At 43.3% G+C, this 7,245-nt stretch overlaps 1 pseudogene; it reads right to left on the bottom strand.

The window, feature by feature from the left end:
* Positions 1–3,714: 3,714 nt before the first annotated feature.
* Positions 3,715–6,391, bottom strand: LOC123169396 (wall-associated receptor kinase 3-like; annotated as a pseudogene).
* Between the last annotated feature and the right edge of the window lie 854 nt (positions 6,392–7,245).

Here is a 7,245-nt window from a genome sequence, read left to right as displayed (position 1 = left end):
TTCAATCCTTTCTGACTTCATTTGTTATTTTTCATGCATTTACTAATTATTTTGAGCTATAAGACCTTAAAATTGAAAAGCATTTCAAATGAACTCTGAAAAGGTTGAAAGTTGGCATGATATCATCATTTCATCCACATAGCATGTGCAAGAAAGTTGAGAGGGTTACGGCAAAAACTGGATGCACTTCGTGTACAAAACGGACAATCTCTTTCAAAGTATCAGGATTTCATCCGGAAACTCGTCTGTTACAAAGGGATTTCATTTTTTAAACCTTAGTTGATCTCCTGACTTTTTGTGTGTTCAAAATGCACCATTCAAAGCCACATCATCATTTGTCAATCCTTTCTGACTTCATTTGTTATTTTTCATGCATTTACTAATTATTTTGAGCTATAAGACCCTAAAATTGAAAAGCATTTCAAATGAACTCTGAAAAGGTTGAAAGTTGGCATGATATCATCATTTCATCCACATAGCATGTGCAAGAAAGTTGAGAGGGTTACGGCAAAAACTAGATGCACTTCGTGTACAAAACGGACAATCTCTTTCAAAGTATCAGGATTTCATCCGAAAACTCGTCTGTTACAAAGGGATTTCATTTTTTAAAACTTATTTGAACTCCTGACTTTTTGTGTGTTCAAAATGCACCATTCAAAGCCACATCATCATTTGTCAATCCTTTCTGACTTCATTTGTTATTTTTCATGCATTTACTAATTATTTTGAGCTATAAGACCCTAAAATTGAAAAGCATTTCAAATGAACTCTGAAAAGGTTTTCTTTCTACTTACAACAAAAAACTTATTTATTTTATTTCTAATTACTTATGTCTTTTACTTTAATTATTTTATTTTTATTTATTTTACTGCTGCTATTTTTATTTATTTTACTTGCTGCTATTTTTACTTAATTAATTAAGGTTTATTTATTGTAGTTACTATAGTTTATTTTATTTTATTTTATTTTATTAAGGTTTATTTAGTTTTATTTATTTCATTAAGGTTTATTTATTTTATAAATATAAAAAATGAACATAGATGCACTTATAGAGAAAATTCAACCTAAATTCATACTAAATTTCTATGAAATTTACTATAAATTTAAGTCAAATTTCCTATATAAGAGCATCTATTTTCACTTTAATAGAAGCTCAACAAGGCATAGAGGGACGGGCTTATAAACTGGTGTGAGCGCCCTTCGGTTGGCGAGATGGGACTAAACACTGGCCGCAACTAGGACCAGCCCTTTAGTCCCGGTTTGTGGTATGAACCGGGACTAAAGGTTGGTGAGCCAGGAGCGTGGCCCATTGGTCCCGGTTTGTACCACCAACCGGGACCAAAGGGTCCATACGAACCGGGACCAATGCCCACGAGGCCCCGGCCGGCCCCCTGGGCTCACGAACGGGACCAATGCTCACATTAGTCCCGGTTCGTGACTGAACCGGGGCTAATGTGAAAACTGCCCTGTGACCTAAGCCCTGTTTTCTACTAGTGACTGGATACATAGTGTTAGACAACTATATGATTGATTGTGGGCAACTGGATATATAGTTTTAGACAACTGTACGGTTGATTGTGGGCAACTGGATACATGACTTTAGGCAACATTATGGTTGAATGTAGGCAACTATGACACCTAAAAAAAGGGATAAAGAACATACACATGTTCATTTTTGGAGGGGGTCACAAATAAACCTAATCCCCTAAAAACACTTTGTGGTTTTAGTTATGTCCCCATGACCAGCTCCACGCCGCTCCCCCTCTATGATCATCCACCTAGTATTTACGATCATACAAGTGGATCCAACCCCGAGGAGATGAAATTCTTGATGTGTCTCTATGACACAATCTTAATTGAAAGGTATCTAAAACCTTTACATATAAGCCAAATTATGGTCTTGGTAATATTTCTGTTCATGAGAATTGGGCAACTGGGTACATGGTTTTAGGCAACTATATAGCTGATTGTGGGCAACTATGACACCTTTACACGCAAAAAAACTATGACACCCGAAAAGGGATAAAGAACATACACATGTTTGCTTTTTAGGGGTTCACAAATAAACTTAATCTCATAAAAAACTCCATGGTTTTACTTATGTCCCCATGACTAGCTCCACCCCACCACCCTCTATGATCATTCGCCAAGTGTTTACGATCATACCAAGGGATCCCACCCGAAGAGAAGAAATTCTTGACACACCACTATGACACAAACTTAAATGAAAGGTATCTAGAACCTTTAGATGTTGACCATCGTGATCTTGGTAATGTTTTTGTTCATGTGGATTGGGCAATGAGATACATGCTTTTAGGGAATTGTATGGTTAATTGTGGGCAACTAGGTTATCTTTCATGTATTGTGCATACAAAGGGATGCAAACTATGTAGGGCAACTGAGAGTATTCAGTCTAGCACAAGTTAACTAGGAAAAAAAAAGGAAAAAAAACATAGCAGCTCTAAGTGTTTCTGACCAGAACAAAAGAAAGCAACTATGAGCTAATTTATGTGCAACTCATGTGTATTTCCCAAACAACTTAACTGCCGGAAAAAAGCACGCAGACAAAAGAAGACATGATCTTGTTACCCCCTCCCCTGCCAACTCCTTCGCTCCATCGTGATCTTGTCAATGATGAAATAAGCTTCATGAACGCTGATGGTTTTTTGCTCGAAGTATATCCATGGTACTGGGCCGGCCTAATGTACCAAACTGAATAGCACCGTGTACAGAAAAATAAGAGCACAATAGTTGCAGCTTAAAAATCCATGGAACATGACACGCAATCAATTCATAGAAACAATCATATGTGTTCTATACTAATGGCTTAACACATGGCCTGTGTGGCCTTGTACAGACCACTCACTGTTTTATGCCAAAAGCTTAACATCAACTGGATGTTTTTGTCCTGACGCTCCCAGAAGAGCAACGAATGCATCAGTCTATGCCAAGTAGCATGCATCACACGCATATCCTACCAACACAAGGGGCTCAATCTCAATTGCAAGCAGCAGAATGAGAACTGGAGGATGGCATTACCGTGAGGTGACTTGTCATTCGCTGCCTGGGTCGAACAGCTCCACGCCAGAGGCTATCTCACGAAGTTGTCTTTTCTGCTGATGCGCGTAACAGCGGCGGAGCGACCCTTGGTGCCAGCGGACCACACGGCTGCACCGCGGCCAGCTGACCTGAGCAGAAGGTCGCCCTCCGGCGTGAGCTCCGTTGCGGCCCTTCCTCGACGGGGTTGCGGGGCGGGGGGGCCGCTGGGTGGACGGGGGACGGGAGTGCTGCTGCTCCGGCTCCCCGGCCGACCTGATCGCCGAGCTCCTCCGGTGCACTGCCTCCTCCACGCCCGCCAGGTCGTTGACGGCGGCGCTCCTATGCTTCGCCTGAGCACTGGTCGGACTAAATGTAGACGAGGAAAAGGGGATTGGATTGGGATAAGGCTTTTTTCTGGAGAAGCAAGAGAGTGAAGCGGTTGGTTTCTAACGTGCGAATTCTCATACTGAATGAAAACATGATAACTGAATTTTGTGTTCCTTCACACCCGAAACTGACAAACTCAGATGCCGCATAGCCTCTCGTGGCAAGCTCCACGATGATTTGCAAAACACACACAGCTCCCATGAGAACATTTACTTAGCTACTTGGTAGTTGGTACTTCTAGTACTGTAAATTAGTTGGACATTTTGGCCCAAGGTTCAAACGTAACTATCATCTGGGCGTCTCTATACCTATCCCAGACATGTACAGCTCCCCCGAGGACCCCGGAGACGGGGGATACCACGGCGCCAGAGCCGCAGGCGACGAGCACACAACCAAGCACTCTGTTTTGGCATGCCCCGGCGCCAGTTTCTCCCTCCAGGCGCTTCGCATAGCCTTTAGCTTGTCGGCCACCTCGGTCATGGAAGGCCTGTCTTCGCCCCTGGGTCCCAAGCACATCCGCCCGAGCTCGGCGACTTCTCGCACCAGCGTCCCCATCCCCGCACGCACGATGCTCGGGTCCAGGATGCCCTCGAGGCTCTCATTCTTCATCGCGAGCAGGAAGGAAGACACGAGGCTCTTGCCTTCCTTCAGGCCATCGCGATAGATCGCCGTCTTCCCAGTGATCAGCTCCAGCAGCACGACGCCGAAACTGTAGACGTCGCTCTTCTCCGTGAGCTGCCGCTCCTGCAGGTACTCGGGGTCTAGATATCCCAGGGTGCCCTTCACCAGCGTCATGAACTGGGACTCATCCTTGGGGAGCATCCTCGACGCCCCAAAGTCCGTCACCTTCGCCATGTAGTTGTCGTCCAAGAGAATGTTCATGGACTTGACATCTCCGTGGAAAATATGGTGGTTAGTGGACAGAGGCAGATAGGCCAGTGCTTCTGCCGATTCTTGAGCGATCCTGAGACGGGTGTCCAGCGAGGGAGGTGGACTTCCGTGGTTACCATGGATGAACTCAAAGAGAGTGCCGTTCGAGATGAACTCGTAGACCAGTATGGGGACCTCCACCTTTAAGCAGCACCCTAGAAGCCTGACCACATTCCGGTGGTTGGTCTGTGAAAGTATAATTATCTCCTGCACGATCTTCGAGCGTTTCACAGCCACTACCCTGTTATCCTTGAGAATGCCCTTGTAGACAGTGCCATGACCCCCCTTGCCCAGTTCTCTGCTCTCGTCAAAATCGTTTGTAGCCTTCTTCAGATCTTCTTGCGTGAATATCCTCAAAGTATCGACTTGTTTTGACATAATTTGCTGATATAATATCTGACCACTATTCTGATCAAAGAATCTTTCCTTCTCTTTCGCCAGTTTCTTTTCTGATACTCAGCCCATAGAGCGAAGATAAAAACCATGAGGAAGACAACACTGACGGATAAGCCTGAAAATAATGAAGGTTAAATACCATCAGTTCAACCGGTAGACATTGACCACATTTGGCTAAAACACAATGCAGTATGTTGTGCTATACACACCCTTTAGTCTGCTGTATGACATGAATGCGAACTGTTCATGGACTTACATAACTGGCATAAGTGCAAAAGAGATTTCAAATTACTATAGTAAGCAGTGCGGTGCACAACAGGTGTGCAATCATTAACTATCCCATTACCTATGACAAACCACTGAGCTCTGTACAAACCGTACTCTAGTTGTCTAGTTGGACTTGTATGAATCGCATAAAAAAGTACAGAAAAGCTTTCTGTTTATGGTCAAGCAGTATGTGAACATTTGGTGTGCAAAATATTTTGATTGCTTATAACACCATTACCTAAGACCACCTTCAGTGCTTTGTTTGGGTCAGCTCGAACGCAGGGTATGCTCCTTGGATCATCGCTCCTGAATCCTGATGGGCATGAACAGGTGTAGCTACCGTCGGTGTTTATGCAATTACCTTTGCAAGGATACAAGGACTGATTTGGAGGTCCGCACTCATTGATGTCTGTCAATTCCAACTCGAGGACGTGAGGAGAATTTCAACATGAATCAACAGAAATCACATTCCATGAACAATAAAGCTGACAGAAACAAGAACATATCTGGAATTTTGGCGATGTTTATTCATACCTTTGCACCCTCCTTGCAGATAGGGATTGCCCTCATAACTTTGAGAGCAGTTGCAGTGGTAACCGGGGCCATTAGACACATCAATGCATTCACTGTTCATGGCTTGGCAGGCATACTGTGATCCCATCTTGCTGGTTTCAGAACAACTTCCATTACCAGCAACCCAATCAAGTACCACAGGAACTCCATCTGCATACTTACTTGCGAAATCAGTAGAGCTAGCATATGAAGGATCGAACTTGAACCACTCCTCCTCAACAACGAAAGAGTAGCTGCACGGGCTGAAAGACTGGATGGTTGAGTCGTATATATCTGGTACTGGTTCAGATGTGGTGTTAACGGAACTGACATTTCCTGGGAAGGAGGACTGACAGCAACCCATTCCAGCGCACCCAGAGCTATTATCCACATTACTTGCATCAGTACAGTATGAAAAGCATGAGTTGACAGTGGGGTATTCAAGCTGGTTCTTGCCCTTGGTGCCTCCTACGACAATTGCAAGTGTAGCACAACCGAGTGATGTCAACTTGTTCTTGGTGTAGGAAAGCTTATGAAAAGGATCAAGACGTAGGCCTTCCAAATCACCACTAGTACTATTGGTTCCATTGGTATGGTTGCATTGCCATGCTATGTATGGGTTCTGAACGCGAATCTCACCTAGAGTAAGATTGATGTCCAGTATCCTTACTTTGGTGGAGGCCAGATATGCCCCGCTCACGTTGCATGTGACACTGAAGGGTTCTTGGAAGCATCCATTTCCAGTGCCGAATGGGTACGGGATGCTGACGTTGCCACACTTGTCTCGGCAGCCAGGCCGTGCCATGCTGATGCCCCCAAAGTACCCAGCCCCATAAGCGGCAGTACTATATTGCAGGGTCAGCGTGGCAGCGACAAGTAGTAAGAGCTTCCAACCTGTAGGCAAGGGGCAAGAGATGTATCATGTACATATTTATCTATCTGCTCTTGATGCATGTTTATACTGTCGCTATGGGATAATTTAGCGCCACAAAATACAAAAAATCCTAATATAGTAGTATATGAGTGGATATTAAATATCTATTTTCTTCAGAATATGTCAAAGCCATTCCTCTAATCCAAACACCATTTAGGGAAATTTTCATAGAACCCCATTCATAAGGAACACATCAGTAGTTAGCTGAGTGTTTGATCACTAGTACAAACGTTTTGACCCAACAATATCTGAATCAGATGAAGAGAATAAAGTTAATGCTCGTCTTATATAACAAAGCATCAATTCTGTATGTCACTCCTAGTTATTATTTTCTGATTTCAAGTCTTCTTTCACCATGCAAGAGTTTAATCTCAAATCTATCCAGAAAGGAAGACATATATTTTTTATGCATCTATGCTGGGGAGTAGACCAAAAAGGGGGAGTCACTAGTTACTCAGCATACAATCCAGACTCCGTGTTTCTTTCTGTTGTCATTCTATAAACTGTAGGGGAAGTATTACCTCAAATCCAAAACAACATTATGGCTTGATTCAGTTTGCGATTTTGGGTTTTTCTATGTAACTTTTTGATAAATATCTCTATTAATTGTTTATTGGTATGATTTTAAGAACTTAACTATATAAAAACCAAAATAGTAGTAACTATCTTGTTGCTCTTTGTGTATAAATCTAAAATGGCACATCGGGTGGGTGGGCCCTAGCTGCAGGACCACCACATTC

The sequence above is a fragment of the Triticum aestivum genome, chromosome 7D (genome assembly GCF_018294505.1).
Source record: "Triticum aestivum cultivar Chinese Spring chromosome 7D, IWGSC CS RefSeq v2.1, whole genome shotgun sequence".
NCBI lineage: Eukaryota > Viridiplantae > Streptophyta > Magnoliopsida > Poales > Poaceae > Triticum > Triticum aestivum.
The sequence above is the reverse complement of the archived record's forward strand: the minus strand, read 5'-3'. Positions and strand labels throughout refer to the sequence as shown.